The sequence below is a fragment of the Rissa tridactyla genome, chromosome 4 (genome assembly GCF_028500815.1).
Source record: "Rissa tridactyla isolate bRisTri1 chromosome 4, bRisTri1.patW.cur.20221130, whole genome shotgun sequence".
NCBI classification, from domain to species: domain Eukaryota; kingdom Metazoa; phylum Chordata; class Aves; order Charadriiformes; family Laridae; genus Rissa; species Rissa tridactyla.
The window spans coordinates 77774932-77799559 of record NC_071469.1 but is presented as its reverse complement, the minus strand read 5'-3'; the positions used below and the strand labels follow the sequence as shown (position 1 = coordinate 77799559).

Below are 24628 nucleotides of genomic sequence, written 5' to 3'. Positions count from 1 at the left end.
AAAATATTTTCTTCAAAGAAAATTCTGACACCATGCCAGAAAAATGCTTTGGTATAAATACAGAAAGAATAATATGGTTTTGAATATTTTCCTGGTTTTGGATCAGCACACAAAAATAATTTTGGTATTAATAGTTCTCAAATATATATTGAGTATAACCACCTATGAAGGCATAAATATACTACCAGGGAAGTTAACTCAAAGAGCAACCTCTCTTGTGCTAAAGTAATAATTAGCTATTTAAATCTGACCTGAATGAGAAGGTAAGAAAGGAGAAAGTAGTTCCTCGCAAACACATAGCAACAAACATTAGTAAATACTACATGTTACAAAAATGAAGAAGAAAATACTAACAGGCAAGAAACAAGAAAACAAAAGTTTTGAGTGATGGCCAAATACCATCTTTAAATTCTCTTAGATTCACTAAGTAGAAAAATAGCCAGTGGAAAGGACAATGAAAAATGGTTTTCCGATGTAACATCCACGCTGGGACATTTTACTGAACAGACCTAAAAATCACAGTACCCAAGGAGTACCTGAGAGTTTAAAACTTGCCTACAGAAAGATAATTAAGATTTATATCTCTTGTCTCTGGCGTTAATATATATTAACTCTTCTGAATACACATATGCTACCTCATACTTGGAAAGACCACTTTTCAATTCTTGATCGTGGTCTGGCCTACTTAAACCTAAATCCCCTCCCTAGCTTTAACTAGCGAAGTAGAATGTGATCAAATGCACCCCTGCAACATATTGGACTCTGTTGCTGGTATCTTCATCTCAAAAGCATACGGCCCAGTGAATATTATTTAACGACCATAAAGAATATCTTCCCTCTTATCAAGTGACAAGAACTCTTAAGAAAAAAAAAATTGATCCAGATGTGGCCTTTTGAATATAAGAAGTCAATTCTAATTGGCTATATGCTTGTTAGCTAACAAGCAAGTTTGATTCAGATTCAAAGCTTCCCAGATTGTGTGACAGCAAAACCAGAAACCTTGAATATATGTAATACCATACTGCGTCAAACCACAGACCCAAGTACAAAATTATGGTCAGTCACGGCCACAAGGAGATGATTCAGAGGTACACATATGCCTATGTAGGAACTTTGCAGATTCTTGTGATTGATGCAGTGTTTACTTCTACCAATCAAACTAATTTGCCATATATACAAATGATATTTGTATATCATTTGTAACCAATGGAGTGAACCAAGAGATATCTCACCTGAGCAAGAAGAAACGGAACTTGGAAGGCCAAAGTTTAACTAGGGTTGAAACTGGTGAGGAATGTGAAGTGTTTCAAAAACTAACAGTGTCATCTATGACGTGCATGGTGTAATGTCTCTTCAGCAAGTTTGCAGATGATGCCAAATTACTTGTGGATGGAAGAAGTTTATATTCCAAGGGATCTCATCAAGCCAAAAAAATCGGACTACAGAACGCCCACAGAGAAAAGGGCCTCTTTTGGAATACAACAGCTCCATGCAGAAGTGCAGGCTAAGGGCCAAATAGGCAGGTAGCAGTTCTGCAAAAATAAAAAAAAAAAAGGTCTTGCAGGCCTTAGAAGAAATAAGTTTTTAATCATCAGAACAGACAAAGAGACTATGTTAACTCCAGCTTCTGAGATTTACTGAATTCAGTTGGAGAAGCCCTGAGCAACCTCATCTAACTGGGAAGTCACTCCTGCTCTGAGCAGGAGGATGGACTAGATAAACTTTCTCTTCTAGATGACCTCCAGATCTCAATCAACTCTTTTTTTCCACCCAGGAGTCTATAATAAATTTCTTAACATTTTAATAATTAATAGAACAAATTCACATATAACCTAACAGCACCAGCAGAGGATTCATGACAGTGAACTACTTTCTGACACCATCAATGAGGAATTTACTCTCTAAAACTGTAACTTGTTTGTGAATAACCAGTTGTGAACATACAGGTAAGAGTGAGAAAGACTGGATAAAATATTTCATCCTTTTTCCAAAATAGCATGCATGCTTGACAGCATTATTTATAGTCAAGTTTTCTAAATTAACTGGTCACTTTCTGTGCTGCTTGTGCGGGCTTTTCCCACAGTAACATGCTTTAGATAAACATGACTCCAAACCAAGCCAGCCACTTTCTGGAGGAGCAAAACTAATGAAGCCTCCTTTCCTGCAGAGTTTTGCCCCAAGGTTGATAGCTCAGGTGGCTTTCCTGATTTCTAATAAAGGCTGAGATTACATTATACTCTTCCCTCTCAGTGGATTATGCGCTTTTTCTTCTAACCATTGCATAGTTTCCTAGGACCCACAGAACTGAAATATCTTCAAGATTTCTAGCTCTCCATCATATTTACTCTGGAGTGATGAAACTCAAAAGTTTTTAGGAATAGATGCACAGACACCCTCGCATACAGTGAACACAACTGCCCAAAGAAGTCATCTCTACGTCAACAATCAAGAAAACATTAGTGAGCCATGTAAACTGGAAGTTCTGTATGTATTTTCAGTAATTTCTAGTTCAGAGCAGTAACTGCTATTGATCAATATCAGTTGATCTAGACGTCTAGAAAACTAAAATGACGTGAAAGGATGGCTTGCCAGAAAATTCTCATCATTAATCAAATAAAAGTCCTATTAAAAAGAGAACAATGAGTTTCTTCCTTTGAAACTCTTATGTGAAGATTTGAAGGAACTTCAAGAAAATGATATCTTAATTTAATAATCTAGTCCAGAAGTTGCACAAATGGAATTATTCAATATGATATATTCCCTCAGAAAATAAACGGTATCTCAAATTCAAAATTAAATATGAATCCTAACTGATTTGCATTAACTGTGATACAGGTTACGCGCAAGGTAGAACTCTCAACAATGACACTATATTAGGTGCTTAGATATTGCCAAGGTAATAATTTGAATAAATCCAGTTTGGAACCTCCTTCATCAAGAAGTTTAAAGAGAATTAGCAAGTTTCAAAGGCCTAATTTGCTTCGGTGAATTTGGTTCCAAAATTGAAGGAACTACCTCATCTGAGCTCACAAACCCAATATCCTGAAAAATCAGGATCAAACAGAACTGCTTAATGTTATTCTGGCCTGATAGTCACACAAATGGAGTCTATCACACTGTCTTCACACTCCACATATACAAAAATACACTTGTTTATTTTTGGGGTATTCTCTTTTTGTCTTTTTGTTTTTTAACTAGTACATTGCTGCAGGTATTAAATATTGTTTTGTATCTGAAATGGTGTTCCTTTTAACGTATATACCCAGAACCGTGGACCTAGGTCAACAGGTGCTACTTTAGGCATACCAACCTGATGTGGTTATTAACACAATACAAATTAAGAACATGACTTACTGCTTTGCTGACTCTCAATAAGTGTTCTTCACCTTCAGAGCATCTTTCCTTTCCAGTGTTTTCACAAACGCTCCCAGATCTGTAAAAAAATAATTTGAAAAAATAATTCAAAAAGTATACGCATAGAAATCATCTCAGATCTCAAATGTCATTCTTATCTTGACTACTTACACACATTTATCCAATCAAGCAGCGTCATGCATCATACCAGACTGATCTCAGACTAAGAAAATTGCTAAAGGTTTATGAAGTCACCCAGGTAGAAAAAGAATTACATATAATTCAAGTGCTTTCAGTTGTTCTAGAGGTACAGGATTTGACTGGGCCCCACCAAAAGGTGAAAAATTTGAGTGTTCATGGTGATTAACTGCATAATTTTTTTCCAGAGTTCTTGGGTAAGAACAGCATTGGGTTTAAGAGACAGACGCGTGAATTCTCTTGGTGAAACACAATGTAGCTAGTCCAGGCCTTTATTATAGGAAGCCTAATAATCTCCACCAGCAGAAAATTCAATACAGACATTTATAAGGATGCCATACTCGCTGAGGTCAACCTTCTCCCCCACCTCCAGCATTGGGAGCAAGAGAACAGGCCAGCTTCATGAATTTTAGAATTTATATGCTGCTACACCTTTCAATGTCAAACAAAGCAAGCCAGAAAAAGACCTGCTTCCACATGAAAGGGATCCCTTAGCAAAACAGGAACATCAAGCTGTGCACGAGAGCCATCCCACAACAGAAAAAAAGGCTTTAGACTTTGTGAGAAGGGAACAATGACCCTCAAATTCTGTCTAGATTTTTGCATTCTTCCTCTTAACCCCAGGGTGGAAAGGGTCGTATTTTGGGAGACGGGGGGTGGGGTGGGGTGGGGGGTGTTGATTGGTTGTTTTTTAAAACATCTTGGATATATGTGTGTGCTCATTCAGTGAGCAAAAATGCACCCTGTCCCCTTCAATGACTGTCACTTCACTAGGTTGTTCAGACCAGTTACTAAGAAGAACAAATATACTTCAGAAAGTCACCTTTTAAACACAGAAATTCTACAGGTTACTCATTCAGCATTAGGTCTTTGCTTTCAGTTTTATGCCTTTTTTTTTTTTTCAGCTTACATTCATGTCAATACCACTCTTATTACCTGAAAGTCTACTGCTTCTCTTATTTATCTTTTACTTACCTGAAACATATATAAAGCAATTGACTAAACATAACTGAAATATCCCATGCAAAGATGGAACATGGAACGAACACACCTTTCAGGATGTTAAATTTCTATAAATAACGCTGCCCATGAAGCAGTCTTTAATTCCTACCTATTCAACATTTTCTACCTTCAGTTAATATGCAGTATGTTAGATGCTGAAAATAATACATTGCACATGCCAGCAGTAGTGAACACGCTAATTCCAAGGGCCGTCTTCACTAGTTTGTAGCTCTAGTGAACAGTTTGCTCCAGCTCTAATTTTTATGTGCTTTTCAAAGGCACTCACAAAATGAATATCAAAGCACATAAGTAATCCACATTGGGAAATCTGTCAGAAATTGTTGGGAAAATAAAGTGAATCAATAGCTTGTCAAGGGACTCAAATGGAAAATATATTGAATATTCATTTTCTTGGTTTCAGAGGGGTAGGGATTTAGTAGAACTGGAGCAGCTTGCAGGATTTTCGACTTTCTTGAAAACATTTAAATAGTTTTTGTGATGTGCTTTGAATTCAAAATTTAATTAGTTCCCCTAAAATTATGTTTTGCATCTTCACGTTGTTTACTGATGCATATACAGCATAATTAGGAGAACTGGTCTGAATAGTCCAACAACTTTTAAGTACATTGTTGCAAGAAAAAAAAATACAATAAAAAATATTCATGTTTGCTCATTGCTATGCAGAAACACATGGAAAGCAGCTATACATTTAGAAGTGCTGCTACAAATGCTGCTAAGTAGAAGCAAATATAAAAAAATACCTGAGTTAATTTCAGTGCTTTAATGAGATTTACAGCATATAAAATATATTTTTTTAATGTGGTTTACATTCCAGGAAATGTGATATGCTTACACAAGCAACTCCTAATGGAGGGCTATGTCTGTGCAGTTTGTTACTTAGGCTGCAAACTTGCTTCATCTGTTTGCCAAACAGCTGTAAATATAGTTCTACACAGACCATATTATGCAATTTCAATATCTGAATAAACAGAAGCACACTTCTATGGTAATTTCTTTTTGTAAGACAGACATCAGCCCCCTTCATTGCACACATAATACAAGAGACAAAATTTTGAAATAAGTCCAACAAAGTATCAATTATGAAGTGGGGGAAGGGGGGGGGGAGCCAAAACAATTCCCATACTGCTTATTTATTTTTGCATATACCTATGCAAATATTTGCAGGCAACCCGGTAATCCATTCATAGGGAAAGTTATGAAATCTCCCATTTAAAGTCAAAGCTTGGCCAACCAGCTAACCCTTGGGTCACATTTATTTATCTTCACCAGTAATTACTTTTTTTTTAAAAGTTAAATAAATTTAAAAATTTTACTCAAACAATTAAAGAAAACACAGTACTTGTAAATACCATAACAGCTTCCTGATACTCAATGTTCATCCCTTTCAGAAATTCTTGAAAAATAAGAATGGACCTACAACATCATTTTTAAAATTGTCGTCCATAAAACATGTTTCTATCCTGACATCATCATATATTTTTTTTTTATAGTTCTCTAATTAGAAGCCCTATTTCCCTAATACAAACTAAAACGATGCAACTATCATGTAACAAAGATTAACTACTTTTGATAAGGCAGGGAAATTCTACATTTACTTCATAGAAGCCAGAAAAGCACTCCCACCATTCTTAAGTAACAACAGAAATAATAAAAACATAGAAAAAGCACAATTTAATTAGTTTTTTTAGAACTGTTCCTTCCTTTGCCTTAGAAGATTAACTTTCAAAGAGACTGTGAAATCACTAATGTAATTCTTTTCAAGTCAAAAGGAAAAAGAAACCTGTAAATACCAAACATTTGCTCTTTAGGACATAACACAAAGAAAAAAAAATAGTTTCCTAGAACAGGTTAAAAAAGTATCATCTAAGAAATAGTACCCTAACACTAGATTATTTTTTTTTTATTAGAATCTATTTTATTTTAAGAGTAAGATTTCATATCCCACTTTAAAAAGCCAAAAAACCCTCAAAGAAACACCTTAGTCACACTATCAACCATTACTCCTATGTCCTCCTACGTCCTTTCCTAAGGAAAATGAACTTCTAGTTTAGTGTGTTAGTAAGTGCGTGTTTCCTCTGACCTGCTCTTGGAAATTCTTCACACTCTTAGATTATTCAATGGGTGCCCAATTAGAGAGCTTTGAATGTTTTAATGATGCTCCTTGCTTCTGCCCATATCCAATATGTAAGACAAACAAAGCATTAAATACTTCCACACTCACAACAACAATCACGCACCTGCTTAACTTTTTCACATCCAGGCTATTTTGTACAATGGCTTTCTCCCAAAACAGTGTAATAACAGCAAAGAAATGTTGTTTAGTAAATGTTTAGCACTTTTGAATTTTGGATGAGTAATGAAAATGCTGAGACACTACTGAAAGGCAAATAAATGAATACAGCAATTCACACTTCAAATATTATCTCCCCATTTGACTTCCTTTCAAATAATAATGGTTCACGAGAAAATAAGGCCATCTCTAAAAAGACCAAAATGCCCAATAAACTGTAGGTACAAATACCCAGGAAAGATAAGCAAAATACCAATAGAAGCATTACTCCTTTCTGACTCTTTGCATTCCCATATTTAAAAAAGCACCTAGAACTAACACAACGTGCTCAAGAATCTTGCAGTGTGGGGGGTGATTTAGGCAAAAATGGTGAATTTTCACATTCAGGCCACCTGAGGAAGATAGCAGCAATGAAAATGCAGCTATTGCAAGGCAACAAGATTGCTTCCACTAAAGTGGACCTGCAGCTACAGTTACTGTCAGTGTGAGAGATTTTCGAAGGAGTAGAATTGCTTTGTCTAAAAAAAAAAAAAAAAAGTATTTTTTTTAACAAAACAATTTTACCAGGAAATTTTCAAAATGAGCAATATTTCAAATTGACTATGTTGAATTCAGTGAAAATTTAACAAAAATCAAGATTTGTCTATGAAGACAGGCTGAGAGACTTGAGGTTGTTCAGCCTGGAGAAGAGAAGGCTCCAGAGGAGACTTTATTGTGGCCTTCCAGTACCTAAAGGGGCTTACAGGAAAGATAGGGAGGGACTCTTTATCAGGGAATGCAGTGATAGCATGGTGGGTAATGGTTTTAAACTGAAAGAGGGGAGATTTATTTTAGATATTGGAAGAAATTCTTTGCTGTGAAAGTGGTGAGACACTGGCCCAGGTTGCCCAGAGCTGCTGTGGCTGCCCCGTCCCTAGAGGTGTTCAAGGCCAGGCTGGATGGAGCTCCGAGCAACCTGGTCTAGGGGGAGGTCTCCCTGCCCAGGGCAGGGGGGTCAGAACTAGATCTTTAAGGTCCCTTCCAACACAAACCGTTCTATGACTCTATAAGATCTCACCGATTTTATGAAGACAGCTCTCATGAAACAGCATTAAATTCCACTATTATCTCCACACAAATTTCAGGGTTCTATATTATTATTATATAGAATATTGAAAAATCGCCTCTCGATTTTTATTTTAGAAAGCATTCAGAAGCTCCAGGCACCAAAAATTGAGCCACTAAAAAGCCACTCTCCCCTCCACTTGACAATCCTGACATTCTACTACTGCACCTTCATCCTCCATGCATCTCATATGTATTTCAGGCGTGCATACTTCTGTCCATGCATAGTCTCCATCTAATACATTAACCCTTATGGGAAAAATTGTTCCACTATTGATCCAATTGCTAATCACACTTTTTAAAATCACGCAACTTGGAAAACTGGAAGTCTGAGGCATCCAGGAGAATGTTAATCACATCTCATCCGGGAAAACTTTGCAACCTTAAATGGAAATAATGATTTGCCAAATTAATTTGCCCTCTTATTGTAAGAAACTCTCACAATCTTTGGTTTCCTGGAGTTAATACAAGGAGGAAAACCCACAAAGTTGTAAGACTTGTGAAGAAACCATCAGAAGGTAAAACCATAATGCTCAAACTATTTGAATACAGGGAGCTTTACTTGGAGAACACCAAGACATTATATGAAAACAAGAACGTACTGAAGCAAATGAAAGTCTAAAACAAAATAATTACGTAGTTACAGACCTGCTTGATACACACAAGTGAAGAGAATACTCCTGTAAAAATGTCAAATTAACATCTATGGAAACTGCAGTCTTATGTTTCACAATTCTTCCAACACTCACATACCTCATTAAACAGAAACAGTCTTTGTGACCAGCTTCTAAGCAATCTTAACTCTGCTTTAGCAACATGAAGCTCATAATAAATGAGAAGTGGAAAATTGGGTTTTGAGTTTGGGGTTTTTTTTGGGGTGGGGGTGGTGTCATTATGTTTTGATATTTTTACATAGCTTCTTGTTAGGACCATGTTATTAGTACAAAAGATGTAACTCCCAGACATATAGATCCTTAGATAGATAATGTAATAAGCAAAACTCTGCTAATCTCATCTTGTCTCCTATTTCACTACACCTGCTACTAAAATATGTAATATATGTAAACAAAACTTTCCCCTTTGCCAGAAAAATAAATCCAGTAGCCCCTGTATCACTAAAAGGAACTCTGAAAAACATACCAAACATAACACATAGAGCTATTTACTGGATATGATCACAAAGTAGGAATTACTCAATAACACTACCAAGGTATACCCATTGTCAAAACAAAGTAGTAGATTTGAACAAGACAGTTGGTCACATTAAACATCTTATGTATTAACTGCACCTGCTTGAACAAAGGTCTTTATTTACTTGACAATATCATTCCAACTACATCCAGACTATACTAAGCATTACAGGTGTTTCAAAATTCTGCTTAAAACAAGGAAGTTACAACAGTTTTAACACTGTTTGTCCCTTCCCACTCGAAATATCACGCAAATACATCGCTGATTTGCTGCCAATGCCCCTGGTGACTAACGCTGTATTTGTTAATGCAGCAAATGATAACAGCTCTACCTTGCATAAGTTTCCTATCCTTGAAAGCAGAAGACACTACTCTTTAAAATACTTAAAAACAAAACCAACAAGCAAGCAGAACTACATTTCATCTTCATTCTCCCTCCTAGTATCTCCCTAACACTAAAAACCTAGCTCCATATCTTTGATTCTCTAAGATCCATGTGCCGTCCTTGCACCCTCCTAGAAATTTTGGCTACTGCTTTTTTCCACAAGCCCAATGTGACAATAAGTGCAACAGTAGCTTCCATTGGCTGGCAAGAAGCGAAGCACTTCATGATAGTTCAGCTAGACGTACAACAATCCAGCAGTAATATACAACAGGTCTGCCAAATGCATTTCATATGGTCTACATGAAATCTGGCAGACCTCCCATATGGCATCTTGCTGCACGAGTTATAACTGATGGAAACGTTTACGAAAAAATACTTACAAACAAAATCGTCATGTTTCACACAGATCCATCTTAATTCCAAATCCAGAAAGTAAATTGGCATGTAGATGTGATTAATTCCAGCAAAGACTGGTGAATTGGAAGTACTTATTCTGCAATCATAAATACTGTTCTAATAAGTCAGAGCGGCTACTTCAGTGAAATGGATCATAACATTACAATTGTTACTATCTTAAACATGAAACCTCTGTCCCCCCAGAGTGTAACGTCCAGGCAATTCCACGTGAAATCATGAACCTAGATATCATCCCTATTCAGCAAATACACATATTTGTTACCGTTCAAGTGAAAGAAAGTAACACATCCACAATGAAATCTTTTGATACCTCTAAGTATCAAATTTGCTTTTATTGTGCTTCACCTGAAACATCACCCTCTTTACCACGTTGCTACTTGAAGGATCACAACACAGGCAGCCTTTTAGCCCTTCTCCCTTTCTCTTTTCACCCACAACAAACCAATAAACTGATTTTCTCACCTGAAACTAGCAAACAGATGAAATACACATTTAAGAATTTTTCTTCAGAGCTTTATTTTCATGCCAAGGTCATTGTAAAAAAAGTCACGTGCTAAATATGACATCCAAAAAGTAAGCTCAACAAGTTTGTCACTTCTATTGAAGTATAAGTTTAACTTTATCTAAAAGAACCAACGAGCCCTCTGTAAAAGAAATAATGACACACACACACCCGCCCCCTTAGTGGGAATGCCAAGAAAAGACGCATATTTAGTACTACGAATCTGCCCAAATATTTTATATCTACACAAATGTAATTTTTTTTGAGGCTTAGTAAGAAAGAGTTAACTAAAGCCTATGCTAAAGAAGGAGCAAGGTAGGAAAGCAGCAGCAATCTTTCCCCAAAATAAAAGATTCACTTTGCCTTCGTAACATGACTTTTAGAGCTGTCAGCCACCAACATCCACAGCTTCTGCTAAAGGCAATAGGAGCTATAAATACTGAGACTTTCAAGAAACCAGATCCTTATGCACATCACGCCGGTTGACCCTGGAGGGCATTTTGCCTCGAGAGGCACAACTGAGACTAAATTCATCTAGCATTTACTATCCATGACTGAATACAAAATGGAAATCTGGCTGCAGCTTTTTGCGTAGGGCAATTCACCCTCACCATTGTGTTCAACCAACCAACACTACCCATTCACTAAGGTCACATCCTTCGGCCTTCACCAAAACCTACAAGTACCAGCTGCATCAGCTTCTCACTTCTCTTCTAAGTTTTCTTTCAATGTCATATTCCACATAGGTCTAATGAGGTTGAGGAGAAAAGAAAAACATCAGAAAAAAAAAAAAGCACCTTAGCACAACTTTCTGCTACAACCAACCTGTAAGAATCACAACCAATTCCTTTTACAGTTCTTCCCATAATGATAGCTTCGACCAGCATCCAAGTAGCTCAGTCTTCACCAAGATGTATGCAGTAAGTAAAAGCCTGTAGACAGCTGATGAACTGTACATAACGTGCGTTTATACAGCTTATATTAAAATTCTTCTAAAGACACAAAGTTGTCTGGAAGCATTTAAGGTTGTACAAACAGATCAACTTTTGATATAGGGTTATCTCTAATGGGTGTTTGGCCTGAGGAAGAGGCACCAAGAACAAATTCTCAATTTTTATAGTCTCTAAAAACAATGTAATTTTCAAATGCATCTTAAGAAGTAGCTACTTTATGCTACTACCACTTCATCAGGAAGAATTACAAAGGTATTTAAAAATTCATATTCGTGTCCAATGTAATTGCCATTTAAGTCAGGAATTTACTTTTAATAAACACATTCTTGAGCTGGTAACAGTAAAAGCATCATTCAAACATCATTTCCTGTACTAAATTTTACCCATATTAACAGACTTAGCAAAGCATCAACCACAAACATGTTGGTGATAGAAATTTCCTAACGCAAGCAGTCTTTATAGATTTCTGCTATTTCAGCGCAGGTCTCCAAGGACCATTTGAATCCATATTAATTTCCTTTCTGGCAGTTATGCGGCCATGTATGAACTGCACTATTTCACTTTTAATCTGTCAGTAATTTAGTAATGTGTAAACTAATTATGCACAGATATTAATGTAATCAGTTTGGGGAGCTATAAAATCAATGTGTTTTTACAGACTGTGTTAAAGAGAATTGCATTATTATAGTCATATGTCTGTTGTTGATAATACTATGGAATTAAAATAATTGTGATCCATGCATCAATACACATTCCCACATTCCACCCCGTGATACAATACCATAACTTTCTAGAGAGGACAGGTCGAGTTTTTCAGTAACATTAACATTAAATCTGCCTGAAAATCTGTGGCTTCCCATTAAGAAATACAAATTTGATGACATCTCAGGTTTCCTATAGTGAACTAGAAATGAACTGGCTAGCAACATTTCATCCATGATTCAACCCATACTCGGCTTTGCTCCAATGGAAAATCTGCAGGAAAGACTGTAACTACGACTCAACACTGGGCCACATACGTTAATCAAAAATCACATTCGAAGCATCATGTAACAACTCATTAAAATTATCAAGCACCACTGTGCATCCAGGCATACAGCAAAAACATTATCAATGTACAGCAGCTGAGGCGTGCTGCCACAGAGCCTAGCTTTGCTCTCAGATACCCAGCTGCAACTCATAACATAGAGAATCATGCCTCTGCCTCATCTACACCTCTTCCACACTCAAAGGCCTCTTGAACTTCTCCCATGCTTTTCTGCATACTAATTCCTCTGTTTTCTGTGATGCATATCATCCAAGAAACAGATTTGACTTGTAAAGTTTAATAAAGCCTTTCACCAACTATCCTTATCACCATACGCACATGCATCAGGCCAAACAAGACAAGATCACAGTTCTGAAGTTACCTCAGCAGTTAAGACACCATCTCTTTTCTCAGATAATGATTTCCAAGCTAAAAAGAACTTAATTATCTTTGAATAATGCATAATTCCTCTCAGATTTATTTGAAAATATCAATGAATTCAAAGTTCTGCCACACCGAGAGAACCACTCGCAACATAACCTCACCAGTTTTCCTGCTCCCTTACAAAGGTACAATTAAAACATGTGTTAAAGTTTCACAATACAATTAATCCAGTCAGACTTGATCTGCTGCCAAAAGGCCTGGCCTTTCCCCCCTCTCCCTGCCTGCCCGTAGCCGGCTTCTGCTGGAACACCACCGCGGCCCCTCCTGCCGCTTGCTGTCTCACAGGCAGCTTTGGGCTAGGGCAGCAAGGATACACATTTTGCAGGCTATTTGACAAAAAACATCAATATGCAGAGATAAACACAGCTTGCTTACAAGTAAATTAGTACTTGCTGCTGGTAAAATTAGGTTTTTTAACATGTAAAAGATATTAAGGCCTCAAACTTTCCATTCTACCCTAGCATTAACTTATAGTTATAAATTCATTTATTCATGTGTATTATTAACAGTACCTTTTATAGAAACAGCAAATTAAATCCAAAAAGCACGTATGTCTGTTCTTGTGCCCTATTTTGGGAAGGGAGCTTCAGAGAATTAGTTTGAACTTCAAACTGGGCTAGCAGGAGAAAAACACTAGTAACTGACTTGTGAAAACGCATTAGCACAGACCCCTGAAAGCCATTCACACATTCACCCCACTTTTTCTTTTCTTTCTTTTAAAAGCACTGACACTCTTTGGCATGGAAGTAAACAGCAGTGCATGCCTCACACGGAGTTTATGTACCAAACAAAACGCAAAAACCAGTGCATTTCAAACAGCAACAAGCCAGCCGTTTTCACCTGGCACTTGTCAAACTTCAACGTGTGTCGCTTCCCCTGCTGAACTACACTGCATACACACGGGGAAGGTCCTGAGCACGGCACCCGGGGCAGGACGGGGCAGCCCCCACCAGCCCCCCTCAGCGGGGCGGCCCCTCAGGCCTCACCGTGGAGGACTCCCTGGAACCTGCCCACACACCCCGACACGGACAGGCTGCCTCAGAGGTACAAAACACAGGGGGAAGAAAAGGCCAAGCACACCAAATAGCTGCAGCAGGTCTCTCTCGGCACAGCACAAAGGAGTAACCACTGGCAGGCACAGCTCTGCCCAGGGCCACCACCTTTCCTAGGGTTCCAGAAGGTTCCTCTCACAGCCTCCAGCTGCTCCCTCCCGCCGGCTCCCTCAGGCTGCCCCGCTGGAAGCACCAAGCCCAGCCCGGGTAGCTAGCAGCCACCCCGCACAGCACAGGCAGCCAGGGGACACAGGGGACCAGCGTGTCACCACAGCACTTACCTCAGCTTTTGCACCAATGGAGAGCCCCCACCACACACCACCCCCGCACTGGTGGCCTCAAACCAAAAAGCTGCTCAAACCAGAAACCTCACAGGGAAGAAAACCAGCTCAGCCCTATACTGACCATAGCAGCAAGACAACTGTTCTCAGACCGCGTTCCTCCACGCTCTGTCCACAACACCAGCATGGCAGATCCGTCACCGTGAGGAGCCCCAGCTGGTAGGGGGCAGCAGGAGGCCTGCCCCAGCCTTTAATGGCAGATGGGGCTGCCTCTCGCCCCTGCACCTGGCAGATCAACTGAGCTGCCTCTCACTAATTAGTTTTGAAACTCTTCGGAAAAACAAAGTGGCCAAGAAGCACTGCACTGCGATGGCATGTCAGGAAAAGAGAGTGCGAAAATGTCACGGAAATAATCGTCATCTTCACCAAGTGTGATTAGGTAGCAAAAATGTTCGCTCTGGCTCCACTTGTGTGTGTCCTGTGGAAACAAAACCCCCAAACCCTGAAGGCCTGTGGGGGAAGGAGAGCGGGTGGGCGCCCGTCGGCTGGGGTGATCCTGCAGCAGGAGGGCCAGGCCCAGGGCGGGATCAGGCTCCCAGGCAAGGGCAGGGGATGGCGGGAAAAGGATGAGCTTTCAGGGATCAGGAGGGGGCTCGGCAGAGGGTGTTATGAACCCTGAGGGCACTGATGTTGCTGGGTGGGAAAGCCGGACAGAGGAAAGGAGCGATTCTGCAAAGCCCTGGTGGACAGAAGGGAGATTTGTTTTCAACCTATTGAATCTTTTTGTATCTTTAAAAGAGTTACTTGCTCAGGCTGATTTGTCTTGGATTCTAATACAAACTAGCTTCATAGCTGGAGCGCTCCTCTTGTGTGCTCGTCTTCAAAGAAATGGGAGAGACGTTCAACCTGCAGCCTCCACAACATTTTGTTATACCAACCATTAGCTCAGATGGGAGCAGTTTTAACCTCAGATAATACAACTTGTCAGTCAATAAATACTCATTTAAGGATCAGTCTAGGTGAGAGCTAAGCAAGAATATGTGCTATTTTTTTCTGGTAACTACTGTGTGTTTATTCTATTAATTTCAAATTAGAATTTAACGTAAAAAACATGCACTATACAAAAACTTTTCCTCACTGGAGTAATTCTTTCAGCTTTTAGCTAAATTTCAGTAACACTCAGTTTTGTAGTAGGCCGAAATGTGTCTCTGGCAGATAAAATGGCTCACGTGAGCTCCCCTCAGCCACTACAACACACATTTTATCCTTTGGAGAATAGGCTTATCTAAAGATACTACTGTATATACAACTGAAGCCAAAAATATTTCCAAAAAGTGAAACTAAATGGAAACAAAAAGGTTTGCCAAACTCTCATGTTGGCAAACATTATTTGCAAAAGGTTCAGTGGAGAGGAATGTAACAAAGAAAGAAACTAACAGGGCATGCAGAAACATGTAAACTGAGGGAAAAAACGTTTCTAGTTCAGCCTAAGATTTGTACCTGCCTTCATACCAGGTTAGGCTGCCTTCCACTTACACATCAGTAAATGGATGAAAGCAAATATTTTAAGTGAGCATGAAAAGGATCAACTTACTTCACTCCCTGCCTCCTCTCTGAATTGAGACTGCTGTGTCAGACTCCCATGCTGTCAAACAGTGCTACCCGCTACCTTCTACATAGGTGGAAAAATCTTTAACAAAGTAGCACAAATACTTTAAAATTTGTTTCTCAATAATTTTTCTTACTGAAAAGTTAATTCTCTCTCCTGCATGAGGTACTAACACTTAAAATAATGCTGAGTTGTAGGAACTACTGTAGTTTAAACATACTTTTGTTTATAGTGCTTGCAAAGCAATGCGTGTACAGACAAGCTAATTAGGCAGGGATTGTGTCCCTTTATTTTTATAATTCCAGTTTTAGGAGCAGAGCATTTGATTTACTACATGAAGGTATTTTTATAGCCTCAAGTACTACTGCTCTTTAGGACACAGGGAACATCACAGCCCATTTAATTTACACAGGAGATGTTAGTACTATTTAATGGCATGTAAACATTTTATAAGGTAAGCTCAAATAACAGGAGATTTTTTTTAATATACTTCAGCGAAAGGGTTCACAAATGGATTTTCATTCTACTTTATTGGACCAATCTCTGTTATTGCATCAGAAGTGAATCGAGTTTTAAAAGGTGTTAAGAGTTTTCAATATATTTTGTGACACTGAACAGAATCAGAAAGTATACATAAAACAACCAATGCGTGAATTAATTCCAGAACTAGTATAACTGCACACCCTCAAATCATATGTAATTGTTTGTGGTTTCGATCAATAATTGCAATAGACTATAGATAATATTTTCATTCTATTTCTTTTTTGACATCATTATTTTACACAATCCTAGATAAATGCATTTCAAAGATACTTGATCGTCATTATTACTATTCATTTTTCACAATAGTATTTTTAAGGAGTGGCAATATCTTTTCTTAGGCCAATTAATAATGTTGAAATCTGAGTAGTTTAAAAAAAAAGTGTTAAAAATAATTTATTCTTACTACAAACTTCCCCCCCCCCTTTTTACACAATGTTTACTGCAATTCTAACCCTGTTTATTATCTACATCCAAACTAGGATCATGTGCTAGCATTTTATAAATATCAAGATATTCTTTTTTCTGGAGTGTTTACATCATAAAAAGACAATATAAAGATCAGAAATACTGCCTGTTCTTCGAGGAAGATTTTTTAATTTTTTTTTTTTCCCGATTTTACAGTGGATTTTACAGTGGTGAAGTGGATTGCAGTAAGACTGTGGAATAACTAAGAGATTAATCTAGGCAACCTAGATATCACTTCATTGTCAAAATATTTTAATTTTGGGCGAGAAAGGTAAGGTGATAGCAAGTAATTTATACATCTACCAGTGTGACTATTTTCTCCTCTTCTACGTATTGCACGGGTAAGTAAGATCAAAACTGCAGCCTGTTTTCTGGTGTTCATTATGAAGAGCATGGAAAATCCCTAGATCCCTTGTATAGCAAAACAGAAGTTGTATAACTTTCAAAAAAAAAAAAAAAAGAATTCAGACCCAGTCCCATACTGTGCTTTTTTATAAAGCGGAAGGGAGACATTATTTCTTGGAGACTAAGAAAAAGGACTGAAAGTTCTGGTCCTTTCATACATGCCATGTCCTCCCCAGTGGGAATGGTGTGTTTCAGTTGTTGTTCTATTGTGCTATAACACAAGTAATTGGTCTGACTTTGGGAAAGCATTCAATAAAGAAAAATATGATTATCTCATACTGACACAAGGCAAAATGAAATAATTGTGTCAACACTAGTTTGGTCTAAACAACATGCCTAAAAACCTACTTAAGTGAAAGTGCTGTAAATACAAGTGTTGAATATTAACTTTATGAGGTGCTTAACTGCACTGGATTGTAATGAATTATCTAGTTCTAGTGATGCTTTGACACATTTCAAATGAGAACCATAAGGAGTTAACTTATGGTCTTTAGTCCCTTTCAATATGTTCAGTGACAATATAAGATCCCATTCATTTCCCAAGACATAGCCATTTTCAATAACATTTTGTTGTAAAATATATGACCATTTTCTCCACCTAAAAATGTTTTCGTTAGGAGAAAATATTGGTACAAGAGAAGACTTCCATATGCAACAGTAACCTCATTTGTCCTGTGATTCATTAAAAAAACACTAAAATATGTCTCTCTTGCTCTTGGATTCTACATGCACAGTCTCTTTATTTTATGTTTCTTCCATCTTTAAGTTTTGCATGTCAGGGATACAAGGATTGGCAGAGCAGAGGTTTTCTAGCTGTCCTGTTTTCACTGAATAATCAATGCCTATATATGACAGTTTAAAGAGAAAACAGTACACAACTCTATAATGTCTGCACACACTGTGTATACCTTTGTTGATAACCAAAGAGTGAACTTACACTGGTATATTCTTTTAAAAGTGGAGGATTTTATATTTACAGCAATATCCTAATCTTGGCCTCAGTTTTACAGTAGGGATTATTTTTATGTCGGAATAAGGTGTGCTAGCTTTACTAATGCATAGCTAGTCATGTGTAATCTAGCTAAAAGTCAACTTGTTCTATCATATAAAACTTGCCTATCATATTGTCAGAGAAGAAATAAGGTACAAAGACAGTCAAAAGGTCTACTCATGGGAAAATTCCTCAAATTTCTTGGTTGCTCTTCATTATGAAACAAACATCTCTCTGAGTGATCCATCAAATTTAGCAGCAGATCAAATGTGGTAGTGGAAGGCTGGGAACAGCTACACCTTTTGCATGATGTAGCATAGCGATCAGCCTCCCTCTGTGAAGGTGACGATGGCATGCCATGAGACTTACTCCATACTTCAGCTTGGCAACACTTCATCAGCTGTAACTCAGCTAGGCTAAAGTAGCCTCTATGACGATTTAAAGATGTGGATACAGACTCTGCGTTCCTTGATACAAAGATCTGGTCTAGGGATACGACTCCAGAGGCCGTATTCTGTTATCCCTGCTCATACTGAGTCATTTCTCACCCTGCAAGTAATCCTGCTGAAATCAAACCTAAGAGGTTTTCAATGACATTTAAGTGAGACTACTGTCATGTTTAAGTGCTTCACTGGATGAATGCCTTAACTTTCCCATTTAGGATCCTATCCTATATCCATTGTAATCAGTGGAAGAGTCTCCTATTGTCCTCAGTGAGCTTTGGATCAACTTTTATTATTTCATGGTCTTTATCCAAATTTTTTCTTATTGTGTGTAACTAGTTGTTTTTTTATTTTTTATGTACAATGAGAAGATTTTTACAGTTGAACATAAAGGTGAATGTCTGTTCTGCCAAAATTTTATCGTAAACTTGGAATTTTATCCTACTTATTCCATTATAAAAATGTTGAAACTATACAAAGTTGGATGATGACCAACAAACCCACAAAGACCACTCATATGTTGTAAAGATGATTTTGGATCTTAGCCATGATTTTAAATAATTACACCTTCAAGAGAGATTTGAAATTAAGAAAGGTATTAATTTTCATTTTTCTGTTTTGACATTATTATTGATTCAAAATTATTCTAGATGGCTTAAAAATTGTTAGCTTTCCCAAATAGTTGCTGAAGTAGTTCGGTAATTTTGCTTCGGTAACTATGATATTCTAAGTATCCCAAAGAGAGTGAGCATAGTTATCTACCATGAGGTAACTATATATTGTCAACTCCAAACTGGTCATTTAAAAACCTAGATACATACAAATAGAAATATATCATTCATAGAGTATTTATTTCATACCTGCTACTTGCCATTCATTAATTTTAAAGCACATAAAATAATAAGGTATCAGTATTCAATTTTACAAGTAGCAACTTGAGAAAAGGTAAAGTTCCCAAAAATTTACCAATAAATCAGTGGGAAAAAAATGGGAATAAAACCTGAATCCCAAGACTCTGCCCTAGCTTCTAGGCAACACTGCTTCCTGCAGTTTTGTATACATACATATGTGCATGTGAGATGTGTGTCTGGGAAAGAAAACACCTTAAAATAGCCAATAGCTGTGCCACAGTAGTAATCTTGCTGGTGCTCTTGTTTTGATAATGTCTGCACTGCATAGACACATTGCCAAAGGCTTGTAGTGTAAAACACGTTTCATTACCAGTAGTTATGAGAGCATATCAGTTTATGGGGATGATTGTGCAGGTGGTGGTGAGTGTTATAAATATTTATGCTACTGCAAAGGAAAACTCCCTCCTGAAGGTGTTGGAAAGAGGGTCTCTGTTTTAAAAAAATGTTGAAATCCTTCCTCACCTTTTTTACCTGACTTTAAATCATTGAACAGACTTTCAGTGTCTATACATCTTGTGGGATTTTTACCAGCAGCAAAAATTGAGCTTTTGGTGTTCCAAAAGCATTCATTGAAAGCACGTCTATGTTACACCCGTGGAAATGACTGATCACCTTATTTCTGTAATCCTGTGATGAACCATCTCTGGCATGAGATGTAAAAAATACAAGTAATACTTGAAAAATAATTGTAAAGAAAATTGCTTCTATGGTATAATCTATTTCCTGGAAAACAGTCATGTAATTTAAAAGCAAATGTTAGTGAAAATAGCTGCAATGTAAAGACATTTTCTATATCTTTCCTTTTTGTATTGACTCTTTTAGTATGTTGTATTTGTCATTAACCTAGAAGGGCTGTAATTTACTACTGATACTTCCAGGACCTCTTTACTTTCTTAATTTTGAGCCATCAATGCCATTTTTTATGCACCTTATACCCAACTGTGCTGAAAAGCATGATAAAAAGGAGGCTGGTAAAAACAATACTTGTCTTATTTGTGCAAATCTCGGAATATAAATACTGTCCCTAACTATTTATTATATTTATTTAGGTGGCATAGTAGGGAAGTCTATGTCCTACTTCAGAAGAAAAAGATTCACATACCCTTGGAACGAGTTCACAAGGAATACCTTCCTGATTTAAATTAGAACTCCTTACAGTAGCTCACACTCCCTAACACTTTTTCACATCACTACTGGTGTTTGCACAAGAGAATTTAACTTGCATTTTAAATGCAATTCCTGAAATGAGCCCAGCTTTCTTTGATGGAACTTGTTCCTTTAAATCAAGCTTCTTTTAATTCTTTAAATTTACGCATCCTTTAGAGTTGCATCACCGACTTCTGAGTCCAGTATTTGCAGAGCAAGCTGTCACATGTAAAATTTTACAGAGATGCAAATATCTTTTTGGACATATTTAAAAATAACCGTTTTTTTAAAGCCAGTTTTTGTTCTGAGGCCCAAAATCACACTCCTGAGAGAGTGAAGCTTACATTGCCCATTAATGGATTTTAAACTGCAGCGCAATGTCCACTTAGACACTTTGGTTATTTTCTAGCTTGTTCTCAAACCCTGCAACAGCAATGTTGGGAAATCTTGTAACCGAAGTCGACATCAGGAAAAAAATCAGGAAATGTTTGCAATTTTGGTTCACTGTAACTCATTTTCAGAACACAAATTCCCTTTCTTTGTACGCATAAATGTCATGTGAAGGGCACATAAAAGTTTAGTCAAAGGGGCCCTATTAAAAGCAACAGTGACATTAAGCATGAGCAATGAATAAAATGCATAATTTCAGAATCATAAAAACACATGGTTTCATTAGATTGGCGTGTGGTGGTTCTCTCCTGTGTCTCAGAAGGGTTGGTATTGATCTGACTATGAAGCTGTGACAATAAAACTGTACTCTATTGACTGCAGCTGCAGGGTCTCCAAATATTATTTATTGAGGCAAGCAGAACAGCAAAGCAAAAGCACTGCCCCAGTAATAAGTGGTAATTGCTGGGAAGTGAGGCATTGCACTCCCTATTGACCCTTGCATCCTGAAATTTCGATGGATTATATTTAACTCCATTAGGATTGGCATTATCAAATTACATAAACCACATTATAGAACAACCAGCCTCAGTTTAGATCATTGATTTTCGATTATACTGATCTTCCGTACACTTCAGAAGTAGCTTCTATTACCAATGATATGATATCAGTGTTGATCAGTAGGGGAGGAACTACTGTTTTATTACAATGAGATAAATGGCACTGAAGAACAAAAATAGCCATTCCTCTAACACGTGGAAGGATGCAAGTATTCCTGTAAATCGAGATGGTTGTAGATTAAAAATTGGGTAGCACAAAACTTACATACATTTCTAAAACCTCTGATACTTCCTCATTTTTGTGTTAAAGTCATTAAACCTTTTATGTTAAATTCTCACTCTACATAGATCAATGTATTACCAGTTATGATGGCAAGTTTTGGGCATCAGAAGTGTGTTACCTTTTTAAGATAAAATATAATTGAAAGAAATATCTGAATAATATCTACTTAAATAGCTACCACTGGGGTTCATTAAGATGAAATTTAACTGATCCACATTTAATATGTTCTCAAGGTACTTAAATTAGCAAGGGTCTATCATATTCTTCTTATCCTCTGTCAAAGTGGCTTATCATGGAATTGAATTTTTACTGAGCTTTAACGTTCAGGCGATGTATCCCTTAGAAGCCTAATTCAGAGAAGATACTCATTTGTTACAGCACTTAGCTAAAGTTCTTTAGAAAGTCACGAGTTTGACTCCAGAGATTACTAGTTCATTCACTGGTAACTGGACTGGGGTGATACCCATTGCACATACTAATTTTTTGCTCAAGGTTATAGTGAGTTTAACATGTATTGTACTAGGTATCATCTTTGCCCTTCCAGTTGTTTTTTTGAAAGATGTTAGATTTTATTTGTGTGTTTAAACTGTCCATTTTTACAACTAGAAGAACCAGTTCAAAGTCTGAAAAGAAAAAAATAATGAAGGGTTTAAGAGGCAGTGATAAGAGGCTCACTATTTATAAAAGTGGTGATTAAAAGTCTCTCTCAAAAACTCCCCCATTCATTTCCATTAGAGTTCAATGTGAAGATTAGTTTCCAATACTAATTATTCCAACTTGTAATTCTTCTTCCTTTTTCTTGACATCAAATAAATGTGGCTACAGAAGTTACTGCTATTTTACAACACTCAGAAGATTCTGCTCATGTGGAAATTTCATCCTCAATTTACAGCTCATGACATATTGTAAAATTTTCTCATAAATTAATATCTGAAAACTGAAGATGTATAAGAACAGAACAAATTGATTCAGAAAGATGCAAATTCTTTTGAAGAGCCTTAAATTGTTAAGATTTTAATAAACAAATCCTTGGAAGCATAAAAAGGGATGGATTGACTGACATGACAATGGAAAAAAGTTCTTTGAATGTCAGTAGATCATTGTCATTTTCTAATTTAACTGGATGAGAAATGGCTCAAAAGAGAGAGGAAGATGAAATTCTAATAAAGTTTCAAAACATTTTCATTGCAAAGACATTAAAATGTCATGTATCTGTATTTCTGATTTTAGCCATACAAGTAAAACCAAGGTAAGAAAAAGTAGAGGGTTTTTTGTTTTGTTTTGTTTTGACCCATTTCATTTCATAGTAGGAAGCGGTCTACTGCTAAATTCTCTTTTCTTCTGAGTATGAATATTAATGTTAGGACATAGGCTCATCCCCATTGAATAGAATTCTTAGTTAAGTATATTTCTCTAATTCATTAAACTTTATGTTGAATTTAACAAACCATTCAGTAATCATGGTTTCCAATATGTAGTGAACAGCTGAGCAAAATGTCAGTAAAACTACAGCGTACAGAATTTGTGTTTGGTGATAAATGTCTCTCCCTGAGTAGTAAATGTAGCTAGCTGGCTCTTTAATGCTATGCTGTAGTTAAATAATAGGTTATAAACAGTCAGGCTAATGACTTCAGCATTATAACAGCTCTAGACCTCCTCAACATAGCTAATAATTAGCATTGAATGTCATACAGAAATATGCCATGTTCTGGCCTCTTGATTTTTGTTTCAGTCTTGGCATTTCAGAACCATGAAGTACTAAAATAAGGTTGTTAATTTAAGATCCTGAAGAACATGTAATATTAGCAAGTGGGTATATTTGTAATTTGTAACTGGGAGATATTTGATACTGAATCTGTTTCTAAAAGCCATGGATACTTTTCAATTGTTATAATCCTGTCAATCAAGAATGGAAATTAATTATGTGATGAATACTAATAAATGAAGTTACGTATGATATGCATGAAGTATTGACTAACATGGAACAAGAGAGCATATTTTGTCAACAAGGCATTGTACAAAAAATCTAAAGTCCACTTTTAATTACGTATCTTGCCTTGGTAGAAAATGGCTTTAACAATAAAGTCAGAAGTGATGGAGGGAAGACAACTCTTATTGAACAGCAAATGTGCGTGTGTGTATACGCACGCACACATACCAATTACATAAATATATAAATGCCGTATGTGGGATGTTTTACCAAGTGGTGATTTACATTGATTTGTTCAGAATTCTATAGTTTTGATATCTTCTGCTTTTTCTGCTTGAAGATCTGCCTATTTTTGTCTTTTGAAAATACATCACATTTGAAATTTGAAATATAAACCTTAGCTCAGGGGCAAAAATATTGCAAAAACTAACAAACATTTATTTATTATTTCTTGCATATTGATTTCAATAACCATTCAGTTGTTCCTGGAACACTTATTCTTTTCAAAGAGAAGGCTGACACACTGGTTAAGCGACAAGACCAAGATTCAATTTCCTGCTCCCCCATAAGCCTCCTTTGTGATTTTGCCAATTCACATAGCCACTTTGTACCTTAATTTCCCCTCAGTATAAAAGAGACAGTAGTACCTTCTTATATCACATATCTTATGTCTTGGGAAACATTAGGACTACGAGATATGAAAACAGAGGTCGTATAAAATGTTTTATAGAGTGT

General features: G+C 37.0%; 1 long non-coding RNA gene across 1 annotated transcript in view; it reads right to left on the bottom strand.

Moving 5' to 3' along the window:
- Positions 1-290: 290 nt before the first annotated feature.
- Positions 291-24628, bottom strand: part of LOC128908792 (uncharacterized) — a 245381-nt gene continuing 221043 nt past the window's right edge. Inside the window, exons 3-4 of the long non-coding RNA XR_008466099.1 lie at positions 3355-3433; positions 291-1532 (exon numbers count right to left, since the gene is read on the bottom strand). This is a non-coding gene — a long non-coding RNA (uncharacterized LOC128908792). The remainder of the gene's footprint in view (positions 1533-3354; positions 3434-24628) is intronic.